This window comes from Manis pentadactyla, chromosome 3 (assembly GCF_030020395.1).
Source record: "Manis pentadactyla isolate mManPen7 chromosome 3, mManPen7.hap1, whole genome shotgun sequence".
Classification (NCBI taxonomy): Eukaryota; Metazoa; Chordata; class Mammalia; order Pholidota; family Manidae; genus Manis; species Manis pentadactyla.
This window is the reverse complement of record NC_080021.1, coordinates 9138889-9157049: the sequence shown is the minus strand read 5'-3', so window position 1 is coordinate 9157049 and position 18161 is coordinate 9138889. Positions and strand designations below refer to the sequence as shown.

General features: G+C 49.6%; 1 protein-coding gene across 4 annotated transcripts in view; it reads right to left on the bottom strand.

Annotated features, from left to right (window-relative positions):
* Positions 1–18161, bottom strand: part of ST3GAL1 (ST3 beta-galactoside alpha-2,3-sialyltransferase 1) — a 94497-nt gene that overhangs the window by 50462 nt on the left and 25874 nt on the right. The gene's annotated exons all lie outside the window — the stretch shown is intronic.

Below are 18161 nucleotides of genomic sequence, written 5' to 3'. Positions count from 1 at the left end.
GGTTCAAATCTCAGTGGAGCCACTCAGTGATCATGGGTCTTGCCAGTTAACCCAGGTTTCATCTGTAAACTGGACACAAACCTAATACTGACCTACAGGGAAAAATGTTAGGCTTTGGCAGCCTCATAATTACACTGTTTTATACTGTTTGTCACCATGGCCCCTAGAGCTGAAGTCCTTCTTTGGTTCCAGGGTGTGCCCAGCACGCCATTTCTCTCCTACCACCCTCACAGGGCAAGGAAAGGGTCTCCTCTTGTCTGTCCCCCAGCCCAGCAAGGACAAGGGAAAATGGAAAATGAGTCCGGGAGCGAAGAGACCAGAACAGAATCTCAAGCGGAGAGCTGGCTCTGCGTAGACATTTGGCAGTGTCTCCAAGCTCTGCTCTCTGGCTTAATGACGCTAGTTTCTGGCCAACTATGCTCAACTCGTGTCTAATTCCAAACAGATGGGTCTGCGCCCTGTCCCGCCCCTTGGGTAGCTCCAGGGGCCTCCCGCCTTTGGACCAGACAGAGGGCGCCTGGCCAGGCCTCCTGCGGGCGGGTGGGGCACAGCCTTCCTCAGGGGTTAAGGGCCCTCCGAACACCACAGAGGCAGGGACTGGGAGGCCCAGGCCCGCAGAAGCCGAAGGACAGACAGAGGCCGCCCTGCGGCTGTGCAGCCTTTGTTCACAGCTCACGTCCAAACCACCCCACCGCCTCCGTTGTCCCCTCCACCCTGAGAGGCAGTAAAGCCTAATGGTTAAGCACACGGACTCAGGGTCACGTCACCCGAGTCTGACTCTAGTCCTGCCAAACCTTTGCTGGGACGCTTGGGCAAGACTTTTAACATCTCTGTGCCTTTTTCCTCCTCCGTAGGTGGGGATGGTGATGCTAAAGCCAGAGCCTACTTCAGAGAGGCACGGTGAGATGGACCAGGTGTTTGTGTAAAGCATGTAGAAGAGTCAAGCCACAGGTGGGCTTGTGCGGCCGGCCCCCACTCCCGCTGTGTCACACGCACTGTCAGCTCTCATGGGAATGCCAGGACTTCCCTAATACCTCCGATGGGCTCGGCGCTCTCCCCTGGTAACAGACTTAGGACCGCTCAAAAAAATACCTGTTTTTAATGAGGGCTGAAGAAGTTATTTCTCAGATGAAAATCTGAAACCCAGGTTACGAACTTGTCCAACATCACCCGGCCTGCAGTGGCAGAGCCAGGACCCCAACCCAGGCAGTCTCCCTGAGCACAGACCAGCCTACCACCTGCAGGTGACATCACCCTCACACGGCTGAGGGGATCCTGCCACCTTTCAGCCCACAGGCAGCGGTGAGTTGGAAGCTGGCTGGGCTCTGGCAGCCTGCATTTTGGCAAGCGCCTGAGCTGAGGAACCTGCACCCCAGCCCTTGCAGACATGACCACTGTCCCCAGTCCTGGCGTCTTGGACAGCAGAAGCCCCCACCCTGTGCCATCCGCTCTCTCATCACTCAGCACTGGGGCCTGGGCTCTTGTTCCTGCAGAACAAGAGGTGAGACAGAAAGAGTTGGTGAAGACTTCAGGGCTTTCCAACCATCCAGAGTCAGCAAATCCATATGGAGGCCTCATTAAAGAGTTTGTCTAATCATATCATTTCCTGCAACCAGCTAATGCTTCCTTTTTATCCATACATCTGTCTCCATAGAAAAAGGCCTCCACTGAGGGGCCAGCAGCCTAATTGCTGTGCGTTTCACAGATACAATTACATATCACAGAGAAGCAGAGAGAGTACTAGGACTTCCAGGCAACAGAGAAACCACTGTGAAACCCTGCAATTATAGGGCAAGAACAAAAAAGTGAGTGGCCACGGCCCGCAGGGTGTGGAAATAGCCCAATGTGGTTTCCTAGACTTTTAATACTGCACCAGATGAGGCCAGGGTGGCTGCTCACAAGGGCCGCACGGTTCACATGGAGCCACAGCGGTTGCCTGGTGCAGAGCAGGTGGGTGGGAAAGGTGGGGACAAGGGGCCATGTGTGCTGAAGGCCAAACACTCAGAGATGACTGGACATTCTGATACATCACAGCACGTAGTTCCCAGAACAACTCAGCCAAGTCAGGCCTCACAGCCCCAGTCACCAGATGAGAAACCACGTTCAGTAATATGAGCAGACTCAGCCAAGCCCACCTGAATACTGATTCTTGAACCCAGATCTGCCGATTCCAGGCTCAGGACATGCATACACACCAACTAAGGTGCATGTTTGTATTGTCACCTCCCAGAGAAGGGGCTGCTTTTTAACCAAGCATAAGGCGGGAAGTTGTTTTTCTTGAGGTGGAGGGAGGGACCTTGCCTCTCTGCTCATCTCCAGGTCCTGAGCCAAAAGACAGCATTGGGCTTGTGGATAAAGCATTGGATTAGGAATCGAATCACCCAGCTTCACATCTTGCCTCTACTAGGAATGCTATGGGATCTTGGGCAAATCCCTTCAGTTCTCGGCAACACTGTCCTCAGCTGGAGAAAAGGGGTTGGGTGGTGGGTGAGTTTGATCCACTCTGGTTCCCTCCAGCTCTAAATCCTGTCTATTGCAGGTCAGCTTGGCATGAGGCTATGAGCAAAGCCCAGATGTCAGGCAACTGGGCTGAAATCCTGCAAATGCCCCTGTGTTGTGTGAGCTCGGGGAAGTCACTTTCCTGTGACTCGGTATGCCCTGTGTAAAATGGGGTAAAAACTCCCACAGCATGAGTTGTTTTGAGAGTTAAATGAGATAATATGTGTGGAGCACACAAGGGTCTGCCCGCATATACGTCAGGACTCACGCCAGGACCACACAGAGCCCAGGACAATCTGATGCAGGAAGGAAGAGCTTGCCTGCTGCTGGGTCTCAATGCCTTAATGCCGCCTTCCAGCCACTAACAGCTGGTAGGCTCTCCCCCTGCCTCAGCCCCCATCATAGCTGCTTGGAGAGATCAATGTAGGTTGGCCCTGGTGAAGGCTTGGTGCTTAAAAATCTGGGGGCTGTAACATTTCCCTGTATGGCCCCGGAAGATGACTAGTTAGCCAGAGACGGGTAAGATTCCTCAAGGGAGGAACAACCTAAGACAGGCACAGTTGCAGGGGGCCATCTGGTGAGAAAATGGGGAGCAGCAGAGGTGAGGCTTAGAACCTCCCCCCTCATGTTCTGAGAGAAATCTTCTGCATACATGGATGTTTATTGCCCTTGTCTAGCGCGGATCAACACATAGTCTACAGGCACACACCTGATCATCTACATTTGCTCTCTTACAACACTAAACTATGTTTTCTACCTTTATCTCGTATCTACCTACCACTTCAGCATTTTATTAAAAATAATAATAATAGAGAAATGTGGTATCCACATATAAATCAGGTTTAAAAATCAAATGAATATTCATATTTGAACTGACTGTGTATAGTTCATAATGTATGAGCAAAACCGAAAGCTTCTGTGATGACTGCCCTTGTACTGTTCACCATGTAACTTATTCACTATGTAAGAATTTGTACTCCATGTAAGAATTTGTTCGTTATGCATCAGAAGATTGGAGACTGACGAAAATTGGGCTTGGGGTGGATTAATGATTGTGCATTGAGTATTGATCCCCCTATACAGAGATTTGTTGTGGTTAACAACTATTTGATCAATAAATATGAGAGATGCCCTCACAATAAAAAAAAAAAAAAAAAAAAAATCTGGGGGCTGTCCCGGGGAGGGAGGCATTCCCAGGGTGCAGAGCCCAGAGGCTGAGCTGAATCCCCCCAGGGCCACCTGGAGAGGACCGCAGCCATCCCCACCCAGAACTCATTAAAATCATCCCACAAATGGTGCACCTGGAGGAGGGATTTGGTCAACGCCCAGGGGCCCAGAGACCCCACCCAGCCCCTACCCAGCACTGGGTTCTGGGCAGGGAGGGGCAGCACCTAGGTCAGGCCACCAGGCTCAACACCTGCAGGGTTGGCATCCCCCACTCTCCAACCCCCCACCACACCCAGTCCCTCCTCCAGGCTCCTTCCTCCTTCCCTTACCCTGGCTGACTGCCCCCTGCTGGGTGCTGTGCTAGGCACCGAGGGGGCAGAGCTGAGCACAGCACAATCTGCGCTCTCAAAGAGCCCCCGCCCAGGGAGGGGGACATGGAACTGGCCAATAGTGGGTACGTGCACAAGCCACGCTGTGGCCCTGTACAGCCTGGACTGAGCCAAGACCACTGCTACAGCCAAACCAGCCTACCACATGTTTAGGTAAGCGAAGATTTACTGAAACACAACTCCACCCATTCATTTGTGTTGCCTTTGTTTGCTGCTTTTCTGTTACAATGGCAGAATTGAGCAGCCACACCAGAGACAATCTGGCCACAAAACTGAAAATATTTGCTATTTGGCCCCTTTGCAGATAAAAGTTTGCTGTCACTGTGCTAGACTGTGAGGGTTCTGAGCGCAGGGCCCCGTTTCTCCTGGCACACCAGACCCTCGCAGTCCACCGTGGCCAGATGGGGACGTGCCATCAGAAAAGGGGCAGAGGCCGGCACTGACACAGATGGAGCATCAGGGACGGTTTCCCAAGGAGGTGGCCCTTTAGGTGAGTAAGGGCGGGCGGACACTTCTGCTGGGTGAAGAAACTGGGGAAGGGCTCTCTGGGCGGGGGGATGACCCATGCAAAGACTCAAGGGGAAGGGAGCTGCCAGTACTGAGCTGGCGGGACAGTGCGGGCAGGAGGCGCGTGCAGGCGGTGCTGCCCAGCCAGGCACCCAGGCTTCTGGGGCAGGCCCTGCAGCGGCGGGCCTCATCCCGGCAGAACAGCGCAGCCAGCGGAGGGTTTCCTATGCCTCTCCAGCTGCAGTGCAGAAGGTGATGTGTGGAGTTCAGGCTACCATTTCGTTTCAGAGGCAGATCCATTCCTGCCCTTTGGAATTTCCCATCTGGTGGGGGAATCTGACAGGCAGACACCAGGCACACTGTGCTGAGAGCCTGGGAGGGGCACAGAGAGAATGTGAGCGTGATTCTGATGAAGGAGGGAGGTGGATCCACTTGGGGGCGGGAAGAAAAGGTCCCAGACAAGAGCCAGCAGACACAAGAAGGGCCCTAGGAGCCCAGAGCTTGGGGGTGGTGCTCCTGAGCAAGATGGGAGGCCATGAAACTCAGGCCAGCTGTCTGCCCACTTGGTAGATGGAAAATGGAAAGATCCAGCTAATGGGGAACAAAACGGCAGGCAGACTGACTCGCATCTGAAGTTAGGGTCTCAAGGACAGAGGTCCACTGAGATGTCATGGGCCCCCAGAGGAGGGGGCTGGGCCCTGTGATGGGTGCAGGAGGCAAGGTTGTCATTTGAGGAACTTAGGGAATTAGCCATGGGAAGTCACAGCAGTCAATCAAGCAGCACAGTGTCACATTAGACGTGTGCCACCTCCTTCCTCCCTGACCACCTGCCAGCCCTTCGCTCTGCAGGAGCTCCCGAGTTCCCTGCTGCTCAGATTCACCAGGCACACTCCTGCCACCCTAGGGCTTGGCAATGGCTGTCCCCCAGGGGCCCATGTGGCTAACCCTCTCACATCCATCCTCCAAATCTCTGCTCTTTTCCTCCTCATTGTGGCCAGACCGGATTACTCCCCACAGGCAACACTCCAAACCCTCCTAATCTGTCTCCCACAGCCCTTCTCGTCTTTCTACAACCGTAGCACCTAAGGGTGAATTGTGGAGGTTATCAGAGGTGCACCCACCAGAATGTACTTCACGAAGGACTGTTGGTTTGTTTACTGAGTCATTTCCAGCCCTCTGAACACTGCCCTGCACCTGAAGGCAATCAATCAATATTTTTTAATTGAATTAGTGAATAAGCCACAGCGGAGCAACAAGGCACATGCGGACTCGTTCACCAGGAGAGTGTCACCTGGACTCGTTGCGCAGGAAGCAGGCAGGAGCCAGGGCTTCAGGGAAAGCCAGTCCTGAGTCCTGTAATGCCTTGGAAGCCAACCCTTTCCCATGTTTTAAAACTCATGTGCATTTTCAAAAGCTAAGGGTGCATAAACCTTTGAAAAGCTCACAGCAAATGCTTCCAGGCAAAAACATTTCAGGAAAGTGCTCCCAGTGTGAGCCGCTCCACTGACCAGCACCAAGCAGCCCAGTGGGGGCAGCCTGGGCCAGGTGCTGTGCATCCTCCTCTGGTTTCCGCCCAGCCCAGTGGCCAGATGTTCTCAATCAGGCAGCTAAATGAAGGCAGTCGCTTCTCCAGCAAATAGGGGAAGAGAAAACAACCAGCAAAGTCAGGAGCTGTCACCAAGCCCTTGATGTGGGTTCCAAGGAAGCAATGAGGAAGGGCCAACGCCCCTGGGGCCTTGGGGCCTCCACAGCTGGTCTCTCATCTGAGCCCCTTGCTCCAGGAGGTTATGCATTCCCTGCACGCACGGTGGCTGTCCTCTTAGTGGCCCTGGCCCGGGTAAGGTGATAGAAACACTGTGTTAAGAAACACCTGTTTAAGATTCAGATTCTTAGAAATGATGTGAAATGGGTGACTCTGCTGTAAAACTTGAGACTTTTTTATTGGCTTTAGTATATGTATAATATATATACACAAGTATATATTTAGTATATACATGTGTATAGATACATAACAGCTTTTAACATGTACTTGAGTGCTCCAAGACTCACACTTATTCGCTCACAGAATTTCTATAATAATTCTATAAAATGGATCCTATTATCCTACCTTATAAAGGTTAGAAGTGAGGCACAGGATAGTTAAATACCAGGCCAAGGGTCTCTCGGCTGGTTGCAGGTGGGCCTGAATGTGAGCCCCCTTCCCCTGTAGGCACACAGCCTGCTTGAAAAGCCATATTCTTAACCACTGTACCTGAGCTTCTTAAGTTACTCCAGGGACCCCTGGGGGCCATCAAGGCCTTTCCAGAAAGTCCATGATCCCGAAACCATTCGTATACATGTGCTAGGACACCATTTGCTTTTCCTCACACTCTCCCGAGTGGACAGTGGAGGTCTGCAGCAGCAAGGGACGTGGGATTCCGCCACAGACTGAGCGCAGAAGCAGATGGTGGGGGCAGAGGGGCAGCTATTTTCATTTAGGCCAGACGCTGATGAGCTTTGTAAAGCAGCACCGCTCTTCCCACTAATTTTCTTTTGTTTTGGAAAGCAGTTGTTTCTCATTGTATTTATGTTACAGACATATTGTTATATTTAAATGAATTAATATGCGAATAATTTCTCAATTTTCATAACCAATGGATTAACAATTAATGAGTCACATAAACAAAAGCTATTTGGGCCCTCTAGTAATGCATAAGAGTGAAATGGGGTCCTGGAAACACAGTTTGCTAAATGCCACATGATACCGTACTGTGCCTAATACCAAATGTCCCGCAGGTTCCTAGGGGGGGGAGGGGGGCGTCCTGCCCAACCAAGCACAACTACTCTTCCTGCCCAGGATGCAGGGTGACCCCAGCCCCTACCTACAAAATGCCAGGAGACTCTCCAGTGCCATCACAGGCAACATGCCTCTCCTTGTGTGTGCATGCATGTGCATGTGTGACTACGGCACCTGTGAGCGTGCGTGGGGGTGGAGAAGCATCATTTGAAAGAACACCTCTACAAGCCCTCCCTCCCTCATTCCTGTAGTTATTCACTCAAACCACTGAAGAACCAATTAAGGGCCAGGTAGATGTGGACACAGCTTCCGTAATTTAATTTGTCTTGATTGTTTTTCTTTAGAGGAACGCCTCGGGAGCCACTGCTCTCTGGATTTCCTCTGGGTGCTGGAATTCAGGGAGCCTCTGTGTCCCCAGGCACATGGGCACCCTGAGCTCTGTGGAGACCTGTGGCCCCTTCAAAACGGGACTTCTGCAAAATCTCTGAAGCCTATGGAGCCCTGGGGGCCAGGAAAAACGATCTGCAGATGAGCCAGTCACCCAGGAATTTATTTCCCCCCAAACTGCCAATATCCCGGTTTCACAAACAGACTTGAAGGGGCCTCAGGCTACAGCCCAGCCTGCACACAGCTCCGCAGAAAGGCAGGGCATGAGAACCAGCTCACTCTCCTGTCAGGGACAGGCTCCTTGGTCCCCACCTGCTGGCCCCTCATTAGCAACCCGGTCAACCCCACGCCAACCCTCACGGTCACTCCGCACCCCTCCCTGACCTGGACGCTGGGGCCAGCTGGAAGCAGAGCCACCTGCTGTCACCAGATCCCATACTGCCTCCTGGCTTTTGCACTGGTCCCCCCCCCAGTCCCAGCAGGAATCAAGGATCATCTTCCCATTAATGTCCCCAGTCTGCCTTCCTCTCTTCATTCCATGAGAAATTCACAATTGGTAACAGGTGGCAAGAACGCTAAAAACATTTTCAGAATCTCCTGAGAACTGATCCCAAGAGCATAGTTAATATGAGGGAAAATGGAAAAAGCAGAAATATGTTCAGCGCCGTGCTGTTTGTAACGACGATGACGATGATAGGCACTGATACACACTATACAGAAATATGCAACGACAGAGATGGTTAAGTCGTGTGGAGCTGTCACTCGGTGGAACATCACACTGCCATAAAATAGGACAACTCTTCAAGTCAACTGCAGAAACTCCCCATTGACCCCCAACTCCACCCAGGTACTAGGGGCTCAATGGGGAAGGACATGGTCCCTACCCTTATGGAGGTTCCACTTAAATGATCGTCCACCTGCTGAGGTTTCAAAGTGCAGTGAGTCAGTTTCATTCTATTCAACCAATAGAATGAGCAAGTTGATCTCTCCTGCCCTAAAGGCCTTTCCTTTCTTCTCTTTCTGATGGCCAGTCCCCCTGGCACAGAGGATATTTTTAGTGCCTGTGAGAAAGTCTTAATGTGACGGCAAGTGAGCAACTTGGTGATGACGTGTTTCTTCCCTGCATGGCTCTTGGACATAATATACCAGACAGCGCTTATGAAACAGATTTCAGACCAGGTGGCTGTGGTTCCTGCCTATGTTCCTCCTTCTTCTCCCCATGATCTCGATCAGCTGGCTATTCTGGTAGGGCACACTTGGCCTAACTTAACCTGAGGCACACAGATCTATAAACAACAGGTGTTTTGGCAAGCACTCAGGCTGAGTTGTGAGCAACATAGAAAGCAGACACTCCCAAAGCTGAAGGACCATTGTGGATAAAATGGGAGTTCCTGTGGCCAGGATTCTCACCTGGCCATGGTTGGCTAGCTCACTGCACACCTGTGGGCAATACACGGCTATTGACTCAATATACCTAAGAGCTCCGCCCAGTGCTCTGGGCATGACACGGTGGCAGGGATGCAAGGCTCCAGGAGAGCAGAGCAGAGGCTGGAGTGGTGGCAGCGCCGAGGACAGAGGCCCAGAGGACATCTGTGCAGACAGAGGGGCCCAGAGGCAGAGACCGGCTTGCTCCCTGCAGACTTGCTCTGAGTGAATGGGATTCTAGTGACTGACCTGCCACCTGGAAATAAAGTTGGGTGTAACCCTTTCACCCCAAGAATGTTTTGCTGTCAATTTCTTTGGTCACATTGAATCCACAGCAAACTTGCCCGGGGCTAAAACCCATGGGCAAGACAACCATGTACCCCCAGGCATGGGATTCCCCCCATTTGCAGTTCTCCAAAAGCTGGAGGCAGAGGTCACAAGAAGTGTGGAAGACTGATTGATGGCTGAGGGGCTGAAGAAGAAATGATGCCCCAGGAGGCCCAGGTCTTGTCCAGCCCAGCAGAGCCGTCAGCTACCTACACATCCTGCTTAGCAACAAAGTGGCCAGGGCTTGCTCTGTGGGGCCCAGGTAAGTAGACAAACAGTGCCCGCCTTCATAGGGCCATTCTTGGCCTTGGAGATGCAATGCTGTGCCTGGCACAGGTGGGTTTGCAGTAAGTCCCTGCGAAGAATGAGTCACACATGGCTGTTCCCTAGGAGCTCCCTCCCAGGGTAGCAGGGAAAGCAGACATGCCTGGGGACAGGTGTGCCACATGGTGTGGTCGAGACACACACTGGGTGTTTGGGATGCAGGGAGAGGATGGGCTGCAAGCCAGGGGGAGGGAGTCCCAGAGGAGGTGAAGCTTGAGTTGTTTTGAAGAGGGATGATTTAAACAGGAAGATGTGAAGAGATGGGTGTTCTAGGCGGTAGAATGAGCATATGCAAGCCACATACTACAAGTCCTGGAAACATGGAGGTGACTTCCTTTAGAGTCAGCGTCACTTAGGATAAACACAGGATGCACCTATACCTGTATCTGCAGCTATATGTACAGCCATATCCATAGCAACCTCTGTGTATATGTATTTGCTAAGTGCCTGATAACTAGCTTTTATGATTATAATGTAAGCCCGATATTTGGATGGCTGAGGCCTCCATTTCAAAGACAGCCATCTGGAACACACTGCCAGCCACATAACTAGACAAACTGCCAGGCAGCCTCACCCATGAAAGTTCCCCTTTTCAGAAAGTACTGGTGCAACCCTGCTTTTCTCTTCCTGCACCCTAAGGCCCACCATTATGTTTGAAATTCAATAAAGTGTGAACCTGAGAAACCCGAGACCCCCACCCTCCACCCCAATGAGGCAGACCCCCTCTCTCTCTCCCATCTTCCCCTCTCTCTACTCCAGGCCTTGCTGTGTGTGCAGCCTGGGGCATGCCTGTACCCTCAGGATTTCTAAGTAGTAAATCTTGTTTTTTTTCAAAGTTCCTTGATGCTTGCTGCTGAGGTGCATCCTGCAATCATAGAAAGAGCCACAAGGGCTGGTCCAGCCACAACATTGGCCCTGATCAGAAAATGTCTGTGGGGGCTCCCCGCAAGCACTAGGGGCCCAGGTGAGAGGCCTCCTAGCCCACAGCATTACCGTCGACAGGCCGAGACAGACATACAGCAACAACATGCTTTATAGGAAACACTAGCTGTTAGGATTGCTATGTGTCCAGCAGGACTCTAAGCTTTTTTACATAGATCAGCATATTTATCTTCCTAGCAACCCTGTGAGGTCGGTGGTGTTGTCATCTATTGTGTCCATTTTGCAGATGAGGAAACTGAGAACTAGAGAGACACAGTACATAGCAGAAGTGTGATTTGAACTCAGGCCACCATTCAGAGTCTACACTCTTAATACAACTCTTAGAATTATCTGTGATTTGCAGAAAGCGGGGTGGGGCTGGGAGAGCAGCAGAAAGGCTGGGGGTCTTGGTGGGGCCCAGGTCATGGGGAGCTTTGCGTATCCTGCTAAGGAATTTGGACTCAGAGACCATAAGGGACCTGGCTCCAAGCCCTTCAGGAGCAAAGGTGATTGATAAATGCCCAAATGCTTATCCACCGGGCATGGCTAGAATGGAAATTAGTCTTTTGAGGATGACTCAATCTGTGGGTTTGGCTTCTAAAAGCACTAGGAAATTTCCATGTTTCTCGTGGCCCCATCTTCTTGTGGCACCAGGGTCATCAAGGTCCCTGGGCCTGGCCACAGCAGCTACCCCCAGCGTGTCCACCCTTTCATAGAGGAAATGTCTTTGCTGTAGGCAGACACCATTCCTGGGCTACCAGGGAGGAAAGCCCTGCTCCTGTCCTCACAGGTCGCCCTACCCTGTGTGGCTCAGCTCTAAATAATAGCATTGATAAATGTCTGATTTACTCAGCACCTACTACGGGCCAGGCACTAGGCAAATCGTTGGAGTCATCAGCTTATTTGATCCCCCCCATGGCAGGCAGGACCGGCCCCATTTTATCAAGAGGGCAGGATCAGCAGATTAAGGAACTGCAGCCAGCAAAGCAGTCATCTTGAAGTTTGTTCTAAGGAATCCAGGGCCTTTGCTGCCATCCTTGCAGCCTAGCTGTCCACCAGGGTTGGATCTTTGAGCACCCAGGGAGGGCACTGTCTTGCCTGAGGCAAGTTCACTATGGATTCAGTGAGACGGAGAAATGACAATGGAACGTTCTTGGGGTAAAAGGGTTTATACCCAGCTTTATTCTCCTGGCCATAGGTGGAGCCCTAGAATCACATCTGCACCTAGCAGTCTGCAGGTCCCTAATCTGTCTCATCTCCACCTCCACACAGAGCACTGGGTGGGGCTTTTCATGTAGTGACTCAATCAGTAAGTTCATTGCCTAGGGGAGTGGAGGCAGTAGCCCAGCAGCAGGCCAATTACATCATCAAGTAGTTTAGAGTCAGGTGAGGATCCTGGCCAGAGGAACTTCCACTTTCCCCATAAGCACTCACTGCTGCTGGCTGCCAGGGTTTCAGTTGTCAGATGCTTGATCTTTCTAGAAGATGCTAATGATGGAGGGGGAGGGCTACACCTGCAAAGCTTCCTGCTGGCAACTCTGAAGAGGCTACCTGCTCCAGCCTGGACAGTCTGTGGATCCCCTGCCCCATTTTACAAACAGGTGCAGGAGGCACTGGATCTGAGGGTACTGGGGACCAGTGAAAGCATCTGAAAGATATGTCTAGTGTGTTAAGAGGGAGAAAGTACAGGCGGGGTGAACAGACAGAAGCCTGGACTGTAAGCTGCACAAGAGCAGAAACCAGGTTTGTGTCCCTCACAGCTGTCTCCCAGCACCAGGCATGGGACAGGCAATCAGTAGAACCAGGTGAGTGAACATGTGCATGAATGAGCCTGTTACAACTGCCCAGGGGAGGGACAAAGGCTGAGAGGGGCTCAAGCACCAGTAACACTCAGTAATAAATAATTAAATCTTACTTTCATAATATTTCACCTTTGCACCTAATAAAGCATTCAACGTGCTGGTAACAGCTCACTGTATAGATCACACACATTATGATTCCATTCTGTGGCTATAGCTCAGCTGTTCTCACTGCAGCTGCTCAGGGTGTCTCCAGTATATTGCTGCACAAGAATTAGGCAGCAAGGACCATGGAGGTGGCGTGGCAAGTAGACAGGGTTCTGGAGGCAGACTATGTGCCTTCACTGAAAGTCCTGCAACTCCACTTCCTATGAGCTGTGCATCTGCGGGAAAATTACTGAACGACTCTGTGCCTCGGTTCCATCACTGGTGAAACGGAGAATGGCAGCAGCTAGCTCCCAGGGTGGTGGCGGGGGTTAAATGTGTCGATGTTTGGGGCTTTAGAAGGGCATATGTGACCCACAGTCACCCTCCATAAGTGCTCACAAACACTCCACCAGCACTTACACTCCCCAAGTTCAGGTGATTCTTAGAACACAGTCCCAGAAGGGCGATCTGAAGGTCAGCCTGTGGAATTAAGGAAAGTGCCTTCGAAAATCTCAGAAGCATTAAGAAAAAGGTCCTTGGCCCTAATTAATTAGCCAAAGAACAAGGCCTCATAGGTTAAGTCCCCCCTTCTATAGACACCAGAATCCCACTGTCAGCCTTTCTGCCAAGTGTCCTCAGTAGATAACCCCCTCCAGGTACTCCAGACACTGTGGACGGGTCCAGGCCTACACCAAGGAATCTTCGGCTCCAGGGCCCTTCTGTGGCACGCCACTCAACTAAGGGTGCATTTAGTTTCAATTTAAAACTTTGCATTATTTTTTTTAGAAGAAAACCCTCCAACTGTTTTAGCTTCAGGTCTCAAGAAACTCAGAGAAGTCCATCTGTGCACACCACTGGTTTGTTCTTTGTCCATTTCTCCCATTACATTATTAGCATCCGCAGATACAGCTCTTATCTTCATCTGTTTGACCTCAGTGTAGTGTCCATGACCTAGGAGTGTTTGCTAAATAAATGGATGGGTGGATGAGAAGGAAGGAAAACAGCCTGGCCGAAACCTCTGTGTTCATTTCATCCACTCTGCTTGGATTCCCTCCTTAAATCACCCCCTTCAAAGTTAATCCTTTTCCACCTGACAGCCTTCCAGATATGAGAGACAGCTCCCGCAAGTCTCTTCTCTTCCAGAGAAGCAACCCATGTTCCTGCAACTGTTGCTCTTTTTTTTCAAAGATTATCAGCAATGGAAATTCCACTAGTTTTCATCCCACTAATGATGGCCAGGATGTCCTCTTACTGAGTCAGAATGCCTTGACCTCCAGTCTGTCTCTGGTGCAGCTGATAACATTGTTTATTTGGAAGAAATGCCTGAGTTCTGAGTGTCCACGCATGTAAATCTTCAAGCCTCAAGGAGTGAACAGCAGAGAACGGGCCTGGCTCCCCAGGGGGGAGGCCACAGTCCCTGGAAGAGGGTGAATGGGAGACAGGAGACTGCCTGTCCCTGGATCTCACTGTGTGTCCTGTCCTAGCAGCAGTGTGAGAGGGTTCCAAACCCATGTCCTGGAGTGCCCCTCCTGGCCCACCACACCCGCACTGTGATCTGCCCCAGCCCCCTGACTGCCCCCACCTGCCATCATATATATAATTTTTCCTGCTTACTGTCAGTCTCTTCCTCTTCCCTACTCTTTGCTAAGATGTGAACTCCCTAGGTCTCTGCCTGCCTAGAACAGTTATCTGGCACATAGAAAGTGCTCAGAAATATTTGTTGATGTCTGAGTAAAACTAGCTTTTACCAAGTACACATTCTACTGGGAGCTATGGATACAAATGCATGGAAGGTAAGACCTCTGCACTTAAGTAGCTCTCCTGGGAAAACCCACTGCAAGAGAGGGAAATGCCCTCTTCCCAGAGGGGCCCCATCATGTAATCACATCTTACCAAGGTGTGCGAGCACAGGACAACAGCCACACACACACACACACGCACGCACACACACACATGCAGTACCACACAGATGCATATCCCTACATCTATCTCTGCACAGCCCATTATATGTCTCAGGACTCTATGAGTGATGCAGAACATACACATGTTCCTGGGGAGGGAAGGAAGTGGGTATCCATCAACATGGTTTGGCTTTCTGGAGGCTGTGAGGGCCAGAAGGCCTCGGGCCCATGGGGACAACTGCTTCCCCCACCTTCTCAGGTTTTCTTCTGGGACAGCAGTGTCTCCCCTGATATCTGATCAAGTGCCGACAGACAAACAGGCCCTCACTACAAGCCCGCCACATTTACTAGATGTAGAACTCTGCACCAGTTAATTAGCCTTTCAGTCTTTTTTTTCCTGATCTGTACTTGGGTCACTGGGCTGTTATGAACAGTTAAGAGCAAGGACAGGGTCTGGGCAGGACCTGATCCTTGGTTTAACAAGGTGGTGGCTGGTGGTACTGACGGTGGGGGTGGAGTGAATGTTTAGCATCATTTAGACAGACTGAAGTTCCAGAATATTCTAGCATCACTGTGCACTCTTGGTGGTTTTAATATATGCAATACAGTGATTTTAAAATGACCTACATGATACGTATGTGTACATACAATGTTTATGGATGTGTATGTGGCTAGGTATGCATATGTCTATAAGTATGTTATGTATCTATGTGTGTGTATGCATGTACACACACACACACTCACAACACTCCCCCAGCTCTGTCAGTAATGCCACCCCTGCAGCAAAGACACACCTTGTAACCAGATGGCATTTCTAAATACCGTCTTCCACTGAAAGGAGCCAGGGCTGCTTGAGGAAGTGCTGATTCTATGGCTGGGGAAGGGAAAGTACAAGATGAGGCTCCAGTATCTTGTCAGGCCAAGGCGTGAGAAAGGGCTCAAAGAACCACGGGAAAATGTTAAAAAGACACAGGAGCCAGCCCCCAGCGGATGCATTCGGGACAACTGATATATCGAAAAAGCTAATAACAAAGGGCTAGAAACTATTGGATAAAGTTAAAATCCATGTGTCCACACTAACATAAAGAAAGGAAGAAAGGAGAGAAAGAAGGATCAAGGAGGAGTGGAAAACCAACTAATCAGTGAAGAAGAAATGATGAGATCAGAAAAATCACCAGTTGGCAACCGTGGTAATCATAGACTTAAGCAAGAATCATCAACAGATCCAGGAGTAATAGGACATGTACACAGTCTCAGAGCATCTCTCCATAAAACACTTACTAATTACCAAGGGACTAATCACCAAGTACCTTCACATGCAGAGACCACCTCAACCAGGTAACAAGCCCAAGAGCGCCAGTGATGGGCAGAGTGACGTCCGCTTCCCAAGGCGAAGCCCTGAGGATGTATCATCAGCGGTAGGTGTCCCGGAAAAGCAGAACATCTACACTGAACCATGAGGAACATTAGACAAACACAAACTCGGGGACATTCTGCAAAACAACTGCCTTGAATGTATCAGAAAGGCTTGTGTCATGAAATACAATACAAACATTTTCTGAGAAAGACACATTCCAAGTGGATTTTCTTTTTCCCTGAAGGATTTCACTGGGGCGATTGGTGAAATCTGCATAAAGTCTAAAGATTAGAAAACAGCAGCAAATTGATGTTAAGCTTCTGACTTAGTTGTATCATGGTTGTAAGAATTTTGTGATTTTAGGACAATATGTAGAGAAGATAAACAAATATAGTAAAACATTTACATTTGACTGGGTGAGAGAATTCGAGATTTTTTGGCTACTGCAGTTTATCAGTAAGTTTGCAATTCTATCAAAATAAAATAATTGAAAAATCAAAAAATAAAATGTTAAAAAAATTTTTAACATTGAAAACAATGCTCTGGGATCATATGACTAAGCAAAAATAAATATAGTATTTAGCATAATGAATGGCTCATAGTATGTGTCCAAAAATTTAAGGCTGTAATAATTATTATTAACAGAACAATGCATCTGACTCATAATAAGCTTGAAATGGATGGAAAATATCACTGTCATCATCATTATCTCACTATCATTGTTAATGTGCTTGCAACTAAGAACCAAGAACTAAAAAACCTTTAACTTTATTATTGTTATTTCTCATTACTTAATGTCTGCATTAAACTCCATTGTTTAAAGGCCTGTCATGGAAACACCCATTTCAGATGCCCCCAGCTGTCACCTGCAGGGGCGAGGAGCTTGAAGGCTGACCAAGAAAGGAGATGCAGGGTCCACTTCCCATCGAGAGTATAGTACACATACCAAGTGAGTCTTTTTTCATTCTCTAAATCTCTTCTTTGTTCTTGCTAGCTCCTGGGCAACCCAAGGTGAAGAAAGCCCAGCTCCCAAACATGCAACCTGGGGCCTTGGCCCTGACCCATCGGCCAGCTAGGGTTTCTTCTCTGTTCCCTTGGACTCATCCACGAAAACTAGTCACCTTGGCTATTGGCCCTCGTTATTCCCACTACACACTGGCTTATTCAACAAGTAGAACCTTCTATTTATTGTGCCACCAATCCTGTCCCACCCAAGATGGACTATTGTCAAGTCCAAGGCTCTCCCCTCAGGCCTGCTGTATAAAACTGGCTGTGCTCGGCCCAGTTCTGAGATGTGATAAGGTCCCAATCATCACTACTTTGTCCAACGTGCTCTCTGAAAGTAAATCCATGATCTCTCCCTGTCTTCTTTGTCTCTACCATGCTTTATTCTTCGAAGACTCACAGGCGCCCTGTCTTTAGCTCATTGTCTTCCTCTGTTTCTTATTGCCCTTGCCCCTATCTTCAGTCCGCGGAGACCCTATCTTTAGTCCGTGGAGACATGTGACCACTGTTTCTTCCCCTTTATAGGAGGCCCCGTACTGCATCTGCCTGCCTGTGACCACAGAACGGCTCCAGTTCTGATCTATTTCTACCTACTTGTATATCTAAAACTAATAAATCCCAATGTGTAAGCAGCTTAGTTTCTAAATTAACTCCCAGAGACCACAGATCAGTTGCCCAAACTTTAAAAATAATTCTTTTCTGATATATAGATAGATGATAGGTGTTATGTCCTTGCCAACAATCATACAGAGCAGGTACACACACACACACACACACACACACACACACACACTCTCAAACTGTTCCTTCTTCCACAAGGGTTAGAATTATGCCCAAGTTGAGTTAGAGATCGGCAGAATGAAGAGAGACACCCCAGGCTGATCAGTTTTCCCAAGCCAGTTTTCCTCGTGGATGGAAATGTTCTCAGTCCGCACTGTCCAAAATGACAGCCACGCGCCAATGTGGCTATTGAGCACTGAAAGGGTGGTGAGTGTGACTGAGGACTGAGTTTTTAATTTAATTTTAATGAATTAAAATTTAAATGGCCACATAGGGAGTGGCTACATGTGGACAGCTTAGTTTTAGACCAGGGGCTGGCACACCTTTTCTTCTAAGGACCAGACTATAAATATTTTAGATTTTGCAGCCTAAATATGACAGCACCATAGACATATCTGAACAGATGAGTGTGGTTGGGTACCAATAAAACTTTGTTTACAAAAATGGCCA